The 14,668-nt window shown below is 44.8% G+C and overlaps 1 protein-coding gene across 4 annotated transcripts in view; it reads left to right on the top strand.

Annotated features, from left to right (window-relative positions):
• PLXNB1 (plexin B1) overlaps nt 1–14,668 on the top strand; it is an 81,343-nt gene that overhangs the window by 21,623 nt on the left and 45,052 nt on the right. For 2 of the 4 annotated variants that reach the window (XM_065074613.1, XM_065074614.1), the window contains exon 2: nt 320–595. The gene's annotated coding sequence lies outside the window, so the exon portion shown is untranslated. Of the gene's footprint in view, nt 1–319; nt 606–14,668 lie in introns of all 4 variants that reach the window. The other 2 variants (XM_065074616.1, XM_065074615.1) reach the window with 2 other exon arrangements.

Below are 14,668 nucleotides of genomic sequence, written 5' to 3'. Positions count from 1 at the left end.
TTTCCTAATGAGAACAAAACATTTTATCCCTCTTCATTAGCGGAGAGTTAGGGTGTACGGTTGCTATGCCAACAGACTCCTCTCCCCTGCAGACACACTGGGGGTGTCCTCCGTGCCATGGTTAGAAGGGTGAACGGGAAGGCTCGTTCTGGCAAGAAAAAGATCCCATTGTTTTCCCAGGGCTGCCTGGACTTTGTGCAGCTGGCCAAGCCCTTTGCCTTCTCCGGAGGAAGGGAACCACAGCGGGAGTCAAGTGCAACAGAGGTTTAATTTATTGGAAAAACAGCCTTTGCATTTCATGTTATGTTGTTTCTTCCAGCTTGAGGCACACTCTTCAATAAGAGAAATGAAGGTGTCTCAACGTTGCCAAGAGTCCGCATGGTGAGCACGATGCGCCGGGGCTCGGCACGGGGCCGCCCATGGACTGCTGCAGCCCGCCGGGCTCCGCCGCGCTCCTGATCATCTCGGCTCGTGCGGCCGGTGTGATGCTGGGCGGCCTCTGGATGCTGCTGCGGAACGAACCCACCTGACGAGCCGCGCCACCTCGCTTTAGCTGCACGAGTGGGTTCACCAGGCACGTGGTCTACTGGAAAGAGTGAGTGGCCGTACGTGAGAATATGCGCTTGTTCCCTTTGCAGAGGGGACGTTCCCTTGTACACAGGGAAATCCTGTGAAGGAGGGAGGCATATCTTCAATAGAAGCTTTGTAGAGTTCTGCTGTAAGCAGATGTATTTATTCCAAAGGTTGCCCTTACATTTGCTTGACATTTTTGTCTTTGTCTTGGTCCTCCTCCCCAGCTGCATCCCCGTTTCCTAAGGGACTGGTTGGGATCTGTAGGCTGCAGTGGTGCCCGAGTCAGGCCACTGGACACCTTCTGCAAGAATCTTCTTGGCACCTCTGGTGCTGCACTTCCGTCTCTGTCACAATGTAAAAAATGACTTTTAAACTTTGAATTTTCTATATGAGAAAATGAGTTTAATCTGCAGGCAGAAACTAGCAAACCAAAAAAGCTTCTTTCTGATGGTGATCTATGGCTAGAAACGGGCCGGTGAGCGTTGCCAAATCTGAAGACAGTCTCCTGGAGCAGGGGTGATGTTCGTATCGGGCTGTCAGTCACCAGGCTGTGTGATGAGCTGCTTTGTGCTGGCTGAGCTCTGTGGTGTTGACAGCTCTAGACCCTTGAAGAAATGTCTCCCTGAAACTGATTTCTCCTTTCAAGCTGCTTCCTGCAAAACAGGATAGTTGCAACTCCTATTTCAGTTTGCCTGGCAAAGCGCTCAGTAAGTGTTGCGTGGAATTTGAATACGGGAATTTGAATATGAAATATAGGGTGGTACAGCACAGATCCCAGACTGAGTGAGCTGCTGGAGATCTGCAGATCTGCATGAACTTCTGGTTGGAGAGTGAAACCCTGACACCTGGACACAAGGTGCTGATTTAGATGAGTCACCCGCTGCTGTGCTGGGGAGATGAGTATCGTGGTAGAGCACCAGGAGCCCTTCGTCAGAAGGATCTCTGCTTGTTGGACTCGCAGCTGTAGCAGTAGGAGGACTCAGCAGAAATAAAAACCATTAACAAAGACAGAGAGCAACCTCTAGCCCAGACTTCTCTGTGTGTGCAGCCTGTGTGGTTTCAGTTTGGTAGTAGACCTGGACTGAACTCTTGGATGGTAAAGAGTAAATCTTTGGACAAACCTATTTCAACCTGGAGCCTCTGAGAATAAATCCTGAGTACATATAACACAAGTACATCGACTGGCGAGTCTGGTTTCCTCAGCTTTGCATTGCTCTGGGTGGTTCAAATAAAACCAGTAAATCCAAAGCTGTTTGAAATAGGGAATGAGTAAGTACTTGAGATGACTTAAATTCAGGCCAGTCTCTCTGGATCCATGCTTTCAGGGTACATAAAAATAAAGGGGAGGACAGAGGTCTGGATGTTGTATTCTTTGAGATACCGAACTAATTCTGTCCAGATCCTGTTGAAGAAGCGCTCCAGCAGAAGTGCACTAGATTACATGCTTTTTAGTACCTTTGATGTGAAAGATCGTGGCTGAACAAACTAACTTCTGAAATGTGAGTTACGGTTATTACCCGAGTCGCGCTCTACTTCATTCTTGTGCAGCCGCAGTAGCAGTTTGGTGTTACCTAGGAGAACGTTACTTGCTCCCTCCTCTTCTCTCCCTTTTTAAACAGTGTAGGGGCTGATTTTCTGCCCTATTTTCTGTGAACCACTGCTTTTTTGTTTTTGTTTAGAATAAAGATAGACATGCCGTGTGCAAGGCGAGAGTTCTTCAGGAGAAGCCCTCACCTTTGGGGGAGGAGGGCACATCTTTCCAAACTGCGGTGATATGTTTTGGCTGTAGATGTTTCTTTCTCATTGCTTCCTATGCCCGGCAAGCAGTTCTGTACAGTGTGCTCGCTGCAAAGCAGTCACAGTAGTGGGGGATTTGGGTATTTCTAGACCTGGGGCCACATATTCCTTCATATGTGACATAAAGCCTCTGCGCAGCTACCTCGAACTCCAGCTCCAGTTCCAAATGTGGTATCTCGGTCAAAGATTGGTCCAAATTGCTCTCTGGTCTTGCATCTTGTCCTGCAATTCTGTTTCCAAGACGTCTCCCAGTGCACGTTGAGCTTTTCTTCACTAGTTATGTACATATGCTCCATTTGTTTAAGTATTTAACCTTGTAACAACTGGATTCTTGGTTTGGTAGTATCTGAGCTTCTTTCAGTAGAAGAATAATGCAGACCTACACATATCCACAACAGGGTAAAGAATACATTTCCAGAACTTGTTTTTGCCTCTGGAAGCACCGCACGTGTAATACCTGGAGCCAGGTGAATGCCTTATGTGAAAATAAGCCCTGGTCAGCTCTCTAGAACTGTGTTCTAATTCGGTTTCCAGGAATAGGCAAAGGCTTTGCTCATCTCATCTAGAGGAAGAGCTGGGCTCAACTTAGAGGGTCTGTTAGCTGAATTTTTGAGTCCTGTGTGATACCCACCACCTTGAGAGGAGGATGAGATGTTCCTTCTAACCCTTGAGGAATGGTGCCAAGCCCTAAATTGTGAAGTAGGTTTGTATTTTTGAAAATGCTGTTAGCACTGAGTATTGTAACTCTAGGTAATACATCTGTCATCTGCCCTCTCTTGAATTCTGTTGGGTTTTAATGGCTCTTTTTTCTTTTAATTCCAGTTACACTTGTACATCTCTGCATCTGAAAAATGCTTGTTTAACTTCTAACAGTGAAACTGGTAAAGGACAGAGAAAAGCCAGATATTTCAGCCTAACAGGAAAGTTAGGTTGCTTAGTGAGCTAAGTGTGTATAAGTAGCAAAGTCCTATATCTGGTAATCAAGAGTGTAGGAAGCAATTAGGATCACTGCACTTGTGGAAGAAATCACTCAGGATTTGGGGGAGTCAGGATAAAACCATTGTCTAAAACCAAGTATTCCTATATGATTCTGCAAAAGAACAAGGTCCCTTAAGGATATTGTTGTTATATGTAGCATCAGGAAATCACTAAATACTGTACCCATGCTTGAGGAGAAGAAAACCCCATGGATTTAAATGTTCATAAAGAACGTAGAACAGAAAAAAGCTCTGGCATGCAACTTGTGTCAAAAAGGATACATCCTTCATAAGAGCAGGCAAAATCAAATATAAGGATGTTATTTGTATTTTCAAAGCACTAATGGGGAGAGAATGTTTTTGAAAACTACACCTTATTGTGGAGGAGGATGCTGGGGCTTGAAAGTAAACTTGCTGTTGGGCAAACTCAGTTTAAGAAGTTAGGCTGCATATTTTAATGCAGAACTACCTGACCAGCAATTCCCTGTAGCACTTGGGAATCCCTCCTGTGTTTAAAATTATCATGCTAGTTTCTCTAGCTCATATGGAACTTGAGTTTTCTGCAGGTTCAGGAAAACCATTGCATCTAGAGAAAGGTTTCTTCAGTATTAGAAACAGAACAGCAGCAACAGTGACCAAAGGTGGGGGTTAACCTTCCCTGCAAACAGCAGCTGAATAAAGTGGGATTCTTCCACCTGAAAAGCAATGAGTGATAGTTATCTTCAAATCCTGAATGGCATGGAAAGGTTAGAGGGGGAGTAAACCTTTTTTCTTACCTCTTCCGAGTATGAATAGGTATTGAATGGAGCCAGCATGGAGCAAGCTTAAAAACAAATAACAGCTTAGTCTTTGATGTGTGCAGTTAACCTGGGAAGCTTCTTGCCACAGGATGCTGTGAATGCCAAATGTCTGTGTGTATTTGAGGACACAGGGCAGCTCCATAGAAGCAGCAGCTACTGAGGGTTACTAAATGCACGGAAACCACCTCTATCCCAAGAAATCCCTGAGCTTTACATCATTGAAACCTGGGAGAGCATTCAAGGAGGTAAAGTGCTACTATGTGCTTGCTTCGTACTTACGTTTCAGGCCATCGCCAGAAAGCTGCACCCTGGATTGTCAGCATGGAGGGAGGAGGGGGAGACAAATAAAACTTGTAAAGACAGAGACTGGCAGAGCTTGTGATCTGGGTTGGTTCTGCGCCGCTTGTCATGTGCTGCGTGCGCCTCTTATTGCTAAAGGCATCGCCTGTGGGTGTTCGAGCCTGCAAACTGTTGACTTGAGTTTGAAGAGAGGTGGCGAGTGTATTTCTGGACACTACACAGCTGGGAAGGGTGGTGTGAAGACAAATATTCTAAGCAGAGAAGCTGACTTTCTCCCTTTCTCTGTGGCTTGTGCTGTTGCTGCTGCTCTGAGGTGGTGCGTGGTTTATCAACGCACAGAGACTCTCTTACTAATGGTAGCATAAAACTTATTTCTGCAATTTTTGTTGTTGTTTTTCTCTCCTCTCTCTCTCCACTTTAAGAGTGTTTCTTGCCTGGTAATGAACCGTAACTCAATTTGAACTAAAACGGGTGATAAGCAGATGTATAAACAATACAAGCCCTGTTCCAAAGCTATTTCAAACTAAAAATGTTATGGCCTACATGAGGTTCCTACTCTCCAGAAGTACTCAAAGCACTGGTCTTATTTGAAGCCCTGTCTAAACCTTTAAAAATAACTCAAAAATAGGGCTCACTTCTAGATGCTTCACCCTTGATAGCCTGGTCTTGAACTTGGTTTTAGATGCTTACGCAGATCTGCGGAGGGCACAGTACAGAACAGCCCTGGTTGTTTCTTTGAACTTTTCCTTTCTCTTTCAGAAGGAAGAGAAGAGTGTTTGGCTCTGTCTTTTTCTCCCTGGGGACATGGTTTCTGCTGTTAGGTAGTGTTCCTTTTTTTTCTTTAACCTTTTGTAGACTGGCTTTCCTGCTGTGGTCCTTGGGGAACAGCTATAGAAAGCAGAACTAAGATGACCTATTAATATATTCTTGGAGGCATGTTCTTACGGCTGAAAACAGCTGCATTGATGTGTCGTGGGAAATGACAGCCTCTTTGCAAGGATACAGACACCGACTTGTCTGCGTCTCCTGTTCTGTAGTGACAGTCACTCCATGGGCTGACTCAGAAGTTGAGTGCTCAGGTGACAGATACGAGGAGACAGACAGACACAGACAGACGTGGGGCTGGGACAAGAAGCCAGATGGAGAGCACACAGGATTAGATGATGTTGGAGCAGATTGGGACCAGGTGGAGTGGGTTTAAGATCTCTCCTGTTGCTTGTTTTGACGTGTTGCACCTATATAGTTGGCTGTCTGCAGGAAGATGTCCCCGTCCCACAGCGGAAGTGTCACCGCTGCAGAGCAGCAATGGGCTCAGTTGTTACACCATTTAGAGAGCATCCTTCCCATTTCACTCGCAATTCCTCAATTATTCTTTTCATCAGTTATTTTGTTCTGGCAATTATTCTCTCTTGGCCCGCTCCTGGGAGCGTTAAGCCTGTCTGCCATTTTATATATATAGATAAATACTGTTATATATCCAGATGGTTTGTCCAGATTAGATTTAGTTGGAACCCACCTTTAGCCTTTATGATCTTCTCTATTCCTAGCCGGTCCATTATTTTAGTTAGTGTATTTCCCACTAAGCCCTGAGAAGGTTTGATTTAAAGCATTTTTATGACGCTAAACTTGCGTCAGGCCCACTGTGGCCTCCTGGGTTGACATCAGGTGGCCGATTGTTCGGTTTGGTCCACGTATATGTCTGATGAGCGCTGTCTGAGCCACGTTTTCGTAGGGGCTTGATTAGTTTACTGATTTTGTGGCAAAGTTGAACAGTTTCCTTTCCCAGAGAAGTGCACAGTCACTGCCATGTGGAATACAGAGCTTAAAATGCCAGAGGAAGGTGCCCGGGAGTGGGACAGTCTGCACACAGAACGGTGCTGACCGCAGGCTGTGGTTTATCCGTTCAGCACAGACATGTGTTCTTTTTCCTTGTTCCCCTTGTTCTCTGCTCTAGCTGTTCCTTCCAATAAAAAGAACAGCCACTCGCTCAAAACTCAGCGCTCTCCCTAACAAACTACCATAAATCTGTTTTTCCTGTCTTCTGTTCGGATTTTTTTTGGCAAGGTAGCGTTCTCTTGAAACGCCAACAGTCAGCCAGTTATACTGGCTGCAATTCCTGCTCGTAGCAGTTTGCATTTCAGACGAGCGGTGCAGTTTATGCAGCAGACCTGTCAGAGCATCTCTGTGGCCCTGGGGTGAAGGTCTGGGCTTCCCTGAAGGGCAGGAAGGGAAGACCCAGTCGGTCCTGCCCAGCCAGTGGCTGTCAGACTGAAGGTGGGCGGGTAGCAAACCAGATGGAGAACAGTCTCAACCGAAAAACCTTTATCATTCTTGGCTGCCACAAACAGGTAGTCAGTTCTGAACCATGGTGCCTTTAGGACAGCACTGAAGAACCTTTCTCAGCACTGATCATGACCAGGAGCTCAAATATTTTGCTGGGAAAACTTAGAATTTCCTCAGTCTGAGTGCATGAACAAGATCAGAAACTCACTTTGCAAAGCCACTTGATGGTGCTGGAATTTCTTATGGTGAATTTTGTCTTGTAATAAAATTCCTTGTTCTGAATAAAGTGTGACTAGACATCTTCCTGTTAACAAGGTGACTAGAGAACTCTTGCTCCAGGTGGTTTTATTTCTCTGAGTATCAAATCTTGCAGCATCCCAGCTGCTGCTTCCTTTCTGCTTAAATTTCATGTTGCTTGTTTTCACTGCTCTAGCCCGTGGACCCACAGCAGTATGACCGAAGGGCATTGCCTGACGGCCCATGCACTGCAGGAGTCCTCCCACCCCTGTCTGTCTGCAGTCTTTGCTTTGAATTTTACCTTTGAAACAATAACTTCCAAGTGTGGGCAATGTCTGGGGTGGAGGGCTGTGACTGTAGGGTGGAAGGCTGTGACTGTAGGGTGGAAGAGGACTCTGCATCTCTGCTGTCAGCCTGTGGCTCCTCAACCACCAACACCTTGAGAGCCCCTCATTCCTGTGCCAGCATTGTGTGTGGGACTACGTTTGGAAGCACTGGGTATCAAAGATCCCAGCCCGTGTGGGAAGGACATTGCTCAGTCATGGAGAGGGTCCAGAGGAGCCACAGGAATGATCTGATGTTGGAACAGCTCTGCTGGGAGGACAGGCTGAGAGAGTTGGGGTGTTCAGCTGGAGAAGAGAAGCTCCGGGGAGACCTTATTGTGGCCTTTCAGTGCTCAAAAGGGGCCAGTAAAGATGGGGACAGGCTTTTTAGCAGGGCCTGTTGCGATAGGACAAGCAGGGATGGTTTTAAACTAAAGGAGGGGAGATTCGGGCTGGACATGAGAAAGAAATTGTTGCCCTGAGGGTGGTGAGAGCCTGGCCCAGGTTGGCCAGAGAGGTGGTGGATGAACCATCCCTGGAGACATCCCAGGCCAGGCTGGACGGGGCTCTGAGCAACCTGAACTGGTGAAGATGTCCCTGCTCATGGCAGGGGGGGCACTGGGGGAGCTGGGAAGGTCCCTTCAACCCAAACTATTCCCTGATTGTGCAGCAGTGCAGTGGGAGCTCTCGTGTTTTATACCAGTTATGAGCGACTTGGGAAGGTCCCCTGGCTTTTTAAATGACCTGGTGTGTTACCATCTGTTCTCAGCCTTACGAAAGCCTTGGTACTGCCTTGCAGAGGTGGGAGAAAATGTCTGGCCACCTCAACTTGGATGATTATCTGGCAAACCTGTGTAACCTAATTACCTGAATATTAAACCGAATAGTTTGGAGCTGACTACTGATAGCCTTCTAGGCTTAGGTACTAATTTATGGAAGATAAATTGATTAAAGCTGCATTTCTGATAATGCTTTAAAATGAGTTGAGTAATACTAGATAGAATATATCTCAACTTGGTTTGAAGGCAGACCACAAGCAGATTGTGGTAGTGATGTGGAATTCTCTTGATTTTGCTGTCTCTTCTGGATGGGAGGAGATAGATGCTACTCGTGTGGTTGCATTGCATTAAGTTTATTTGCATGTTGCTGCCTGTGTTCGTGGCTGTAGCCAGAACTGCTGACGCTATTGGAGTGGTGGGGAGGACTGTCAAATTGCTGTCAGGCTGTTTGGTTTTCCAGAAGGTAACTGGGGAGAGCAGAAAAGTGAATTTTGTTTGAAATGAAGGAAAACTCCAAGGATAAGAATTCCTTCCTGTCCATCCAGGGTGTATTAATTCTTTATAGAGCTGTTGTGGTAGTAAAATTGAAGACTTATAGGGTGTCGAGGAGATGCTGTTCTTTAACAGGCCAGAGCTCCCTGCGCTGCTGAGTGTCTGCAGGGTGAAAGGATTTATTTGAGGCAAACACCAGTGTTAAATGGTTCTGATTTGTGTCTTGACAGCTGAATGGTGGAGCTCAGGATGTGGTGTCCTTGTGTGTCTGTGTCTGCTTATGGTCTGTGACACGGCTAACAAGAATCTCTTTTGTGGTAGATTTTGTAGAACTGTAGAACAGTTTGGGTTGGAAGGACCTTCCCAGCTCCCCCAGTGCCCCCCCTGCCATGAGCAGGGACATCTTCACCAGCTCAGGGTGCTCAGAGCCCCGTCCAGCCTGGCCTGGGATGTCTCCAGGGATGGTTCATCCACCACCTCTTTGGCCAACCTGGGACAGGCTCTCACCACCCTCAGTGTAGAAAATTTCTTCCTCATATCCAGCCTGAATCTACCTCCTTTAGTTTAAAACCATCCCTGCTTGACCTGTCGCGACAGTCGCTGCTGAAAAGTCTGTCCCCTCTTTCTTATCGGCCCCTTTTAAGTACAGGAAGGTCTCTTTGTTCTTCCTTCTGCTGTCCTGCAGGGCTGGTGCTGGCATGATGACCGTAGATCCCTCTTGGGGACAACTGTAGGACTGGCTTCCTTTCACAAGGGTTTCACAGGAGGTTGGAAGCTCCTTTCCTCTCTTGCTAGGATACTCCAAGGCCAGGCTATATGCCAAAGGACTTTCCCTGGGAGTGTGGCCTTTGCCTGGGGGACGTGAGAGCTTGGTTAGGGGTCACGGTGCTGTCCTCTGGGAAGCTGGTGGCAGGAGGTCTCCTCCCTCCCTCCTGCAGGGCGCCCTGCCAAGGAAAACAGGCTCTCGGGCAGAAGCCATGACATTGAGAAGATCGTGTGTTGTCCTGGCTGTTTCTGGAGGAAATGGCTGGGCATTTCTGCTTGACAGAAATCAACACAGACGGGCTGAGGCAGCTCGAGCAGAGCAGGACTCCGGCTTTCATGGGCTTTGGAGCCGAAGCTGAGGACGGGAGGATCTGGGGAGGGGTGCCCCTAATGACAGGGAGGGCAGCGCGGTTGGGAAGGTGTGCCGTGTTTGAGGTGGAGGCTGCTAAAATATGAATCATGTCTGTTTGAAGTAGTGATAAAATCCCAGCTTGAAGGTTTTCTGTAATACCCGGCCAAACAGTCTGCTGTGCTTTAGCTTCCCTCTCACCCCGCTCAGAACGGACAGTCCTGACCTACTTTTAGCAACAGCAGGTCTGTTGAACGCTGCCCAGTGCTTAGCTGTATATACGGCAAACACGTTATCTGTTTTGTTCAGGCTTGCGAGGGAGAAATTTCCATCAAATATTTAGCAGAGAGGGAAGAGCTGTTCCTGGAAAGGAGGATTTGGGTGGGTTAAACCCAAACCCAGCCGGCTCTGGCCTTTGCTTCAGGTTCTCGGTGTGCTGAGGGTGATGCTCGCTTGCTGTGCTGGGCATTAACTTTGTGCTGCGCTGTCAGGATTCAGTTAGATGGTATCTAAATGTTAATATGATAGATAATAATGCCTTTAGTCAACGAGGTTAAGGTTCCGGCTTCCTAAATATGCAATTAGGCAGGGCTAAAGTTACATTCTTAATATTTAAAAATAAATAAAATCTATAATGGTGCCATAAAATAAGTTTAAGTAGAGCTGTGATCCCGGGGCAAATTGCGAAGCTCTGTGTAGCTCAGTATCCTGGATTTGACAAGAGCCAGAAGCAGATGCTTAATGAGGACTGTAAGAAACAGGGCATGTATAATGCGGTGGGTTTGTTTGTTGTTTTTGTGTTTGTTGTTTTTCTTTTCTTTTCTTCCCATCATCCTAATTTGACTCCCAGCTTATGACCATCATCAGTTAGGGGCCCTCTTTGATCAGGAGTTGTATCTAATAATCTGATCTTGACTGCATCTACTCTCCATTAATTTACATAATCCTTCTTCTAACTTGTTTATGTTTCCAGTCTCCATGACATACTACAGCAGCGAGCGCTACAATTTAATTATGCATTTTAACTACTATTCAAAATATTTTACATCCAGTCATAGTATCCTTGAACTGGCTTAGAAAAGTTGTCTGTAACTTTGTAGGTGCTCTCTTGTTTCTGTATTACAAGACATGATAGTCGATCATTCCCTGGTTTTCATCTTGGCACCATCATGTTTCAGATCTCTTAAATTTTCCCTGTCTTCCCCCAGTTGTTTTTTTGTCCATCCCAAGTCCTGCTCTGCCTGCTCTCTCCTTATATGGAATCTGCTCCATGTTTTTGATCATCTTTGTTGTCCTTTTTGTCATACTGTCTCCTTTTTCAGATGTGGGAATCGGAGCTGCCTGCAGCATTCAACATCATCGTGGTGATCCCTGTTTTCTTTCCCAATCACTCTGAACGTTGCCTTTGCCTTTTTGCTCGATACTAAATGCTGAACTGACCTACCAAGTTTCCAGAGTTTTTCTAAGTGGTAATTGCGAGCTTGGATCCTATTGTGTTTATGTAATTAGAATATTTTGTGTTGGTTTTGGTATTTATTGACATCTAAGATATTGTGTAGTTACTTAAGAGTGCATGAGTTCTGTTACTTTTTGTAGTCTTTTCTGAATTTGATTGTGATTAATTTCTTAACAGTACAATTTACCACTTTGGGACATATTCCTCCACATGGGTCTTATGTAAACATTGAACTGCACAGGTGGCAGAACAAATTCTTGGCAGATCTCACTGATAACCTTCCTCTGATGGGAAGCTGGTTTCGCTTCCTGTCTTTTAACTACTTATTAAATCATGATAGGTACTGTAACTTTAATTGCACAAGAGCTTTTTTTTTTTTCCCCCAAGAACCTTAGCTGACGGTTCTTTTAAAATTAGTTTAGTTCATATTAAACAGATTAAAAACTGGCTCTTGGTTCTCAATTAACTGGAAATTGGAAATCTGCTCTTGGAATTTCGTAGGTACTGTGGGAACTGCTCTCTGCTCCAATACTACTTTGTATTTTGACCAACAGTTGGGTTCCTGAACTTCTGCAAGCAGGTTTGTTTCTACAGAGCCGATGGTCTTAGATTTATGTGGATTTGTGCAGAAATGGTGGATTTGCTCAGCAGGGTGATTTGGGTGGGTAACTTTAGCGAGCAGGGTTCTGTTACAGCTGGGTTAAACCTGTCCAGGCTCTCTGGATGTACTTCACACATTAAAGGCTACAGAGCTGGATATTTTTTTTCCTAGCTAGTTGACTGAAAGAATATTTGTGTCATGGATGGTATCCAAGTGGATACAGGCTTGGAATGTGGTGTGGTACCTAAAAGAGCAAGAGGTTCTTGAGCAGGTAGGTGGAGGAGTGGTGGGTCAAAGTGGAGAAAGTAACGTTTGCTCTGGGTGCAGCACTAGAAAGCCAAAGGGATAGAAAACCTGTCTGGGAAAAGGGGATGCTCATCCAGGTCAGGTAACTTTAAAAAAAGAATATATATACATATATATATATATAAAGATGATGACAAACTGGAAAGGACTCAAGGAGCTACAAGAAAGTCTTTCTGACTGAAGAAGCTCAAACCGCCTGACATACCCATCCGAATAATTACACGTGGCTGCAATCTGTGATTCAGGAATGCCCGAAGCTGCCGGGACGCACAGGGCGAGGATTACCCGGTGCTTGTCTGCCCTTGCACTGCTACTGAGGCATCTATTACCGTCTGTTGCTGGAGCCAGGGTTCTGTGTAGGTGGACCTCTGTCTGAGTTAGAAGAGCTGTCGTTATCTTCTTGCTCAAGGAGGATTAAGAGCAAGGGTTAGTTTTCAAACTCTTCACAAGAAGCGACCAGAAGCTTCTTAGACTCGGGAGATCCTTTGACAAGCAAAGTGCGACAAAATGACAAGGCATTTTACTTGTGGTAAATAACCCCTGGGGATCAGCTTGCTGGGTTAAGGTGGTAGTTTCTGTAATTTAGGAGCCCTAAGAAAAAACTTTGCTTTGATTTGGAGACCTTAGGCAGGAGCTTATGAGCTATGAGAAGAGTTTTGTGCTACTCCTTGGTTTAATTGAACAGAAAGTTGGAGCAGATCCCTAACACCAGCAGAAAGTTGTGTTAAGATACTGAGAAACTAAGAAATGACTTGATTTCCCCTTTTAAAAACATATATACAACATGGTGCATGGGTCCACATTTTGTTAGTGTTTGAGAGTTGAAAAGTCAACCCTCAGTTTACAGTGACAAAATATCTATGAAGAAACCTGCTTTTAACAGCAAGCAGGTTGTGGTTGCTTTGTATTTCTTGTAAATTTCTTGTGTAGTTTGTCTTCATTTATAAAAAGCTCACTATTTAACATTGTATTAATCATTAACTGCTAAGCATTTGTACTGGAAGCTTAAACTGGTGTTTATAACACATTTTCAGCGGTGCAAGAGAAAAGGTCGGTTGTGCAAGAGCTGTTTAGGGGAAATACCTGTCCACTACCATCCATTAATTCCAGTATGGATACAATGAATATTTAGGTGGGCCCAGGGCTGTGGAAGCACTTTTTACAGTTTTTCTTTGGAAAAACTGTAAAAACAATGCACAAATATCATTTAAATGGCAATACTATCACAAAGTCGACAAAATATTTTGTGCAGCGTTTTTTCAGTGCAACTTCTTCAACCCCATCCAGAAAGGTCCATTGTAATAGTCAGTAGGAACTACCAAGGGTTTAGAAAACATCATTTTCCCAAGTGTTTCACTAATAATGCTGTTAATTCTGTAGCCTGAAAGTACAGGTTTCCTGCCACCTTCCCTCCCTGTTTCAGGTTGGATATTTTGTCTTTAGAGGGGTTTTTTGAAGTTATTTTGAGCTCAGCTTCGGGGTTGCTCACGTCTGGTATAACAGAGCCCCCTTGTCCGTGCTGGTCCTGCTCCCACAGGATGCCTTGGACTTCTTGGGGTCAATTTTATTTGGAAAAACAGAGGTTTGTGTTCATCTCTGCCAGAGCTGCAAGTGTTCTGAAACAGCAGAGCAGGAGCTGGCCTGGTAGTCATAAATAAGACTCAAAAAAAGAGATTTATTTATTTAATGGGAATGTCATCTTTCACAGCAGAAAACAGCAAGTCTCTGTTGAGCATATGAGAAGGAGGGTGGTAATTTGGGACTTTATGCAGAAAACCTACTGCTTTTCATTTGTACATCTGTCAGTGCTCTCACTGTGCTCTGCGAATGATACAGAGCAAAGTGCAGGTGCAGGGACCTACTTTATTTTATTTTATTTATTTTTTCCAAGGATAATTCTGCTGGGATTGGTGTTTAGTATGAAATCTAGCTTAGAACTCAGAACATTATCTGACCTCCCCATGTTTGGGGGATAGGATGTGGTATTAGGGAAATAATCTGTGTGGATTGAAATAACCTTTACGTGTTGATACGCTGTTAAAATGGGTCCAAATGGGTTGCGTTTGTTTCTTTAATAAATGAGTAAAGCCTCTGAGAGGGATACGTGAGGTCAGAGAGGTAAAAATAGTGCTACAGAAAACATGGTCTTATTTCAAATTCCAAGTAACAAAATAGTGCCATTGCTTCTACATTCTCGGTTGTTGTTTTGTGGATGTGATATAAATATTCTGTGGCAGAACTGACTAATCCTCTAGCCCTTCTGTTGTGATCCAGATTAAATAAATGAAATGCAAAAGTATCATTTGGATATTAATATTTTACAGTGCGTTACAGGCAATGTTCAGCGTATTGTCTGAAGCGTTTTCCTATTTAACGGGAATTCATCAAAAAAATGGAATATTTGAAAGGAATCTTTAAGCCTTGGCAATTGCTTTCAGAATTAATTAAAGGCTACACACTTTTAGTGCAATCTGTCTGTAACAGCTGTGTTTTACCCTCGCAGTGAACGCAGGAAGCAGAATGGTTCAGTAAATCCATAAAGAGCTCAGAAGTGGAGCTTGTCATGAAACCATCAGATTTAAATGTAGGTTATCCTCCTCCTGTCCTCCCAGAGAGGTTGTGATGGGCTT

Source organism: Columba livia, chromosome 10 (genome assembly GCF_036013475.1).
Source record: "Columba livia isolate bColLiv1 breed racing homer chromosome 10, bColLiv1.pat.W.v2, whole genome shotgun sequence".
In the NCBI taxonomy this organism is placed as follows: Eukaryota; Metazoa; Chordata; class Aves; order Columbiformes; family Columbidae; genus Columba; species Columba livia.
The sequence above is the reverse complement of the archived record's forward strand: the minus strand, read 5'-3'. Positions and strand labels throughout refer to the sequence as shown.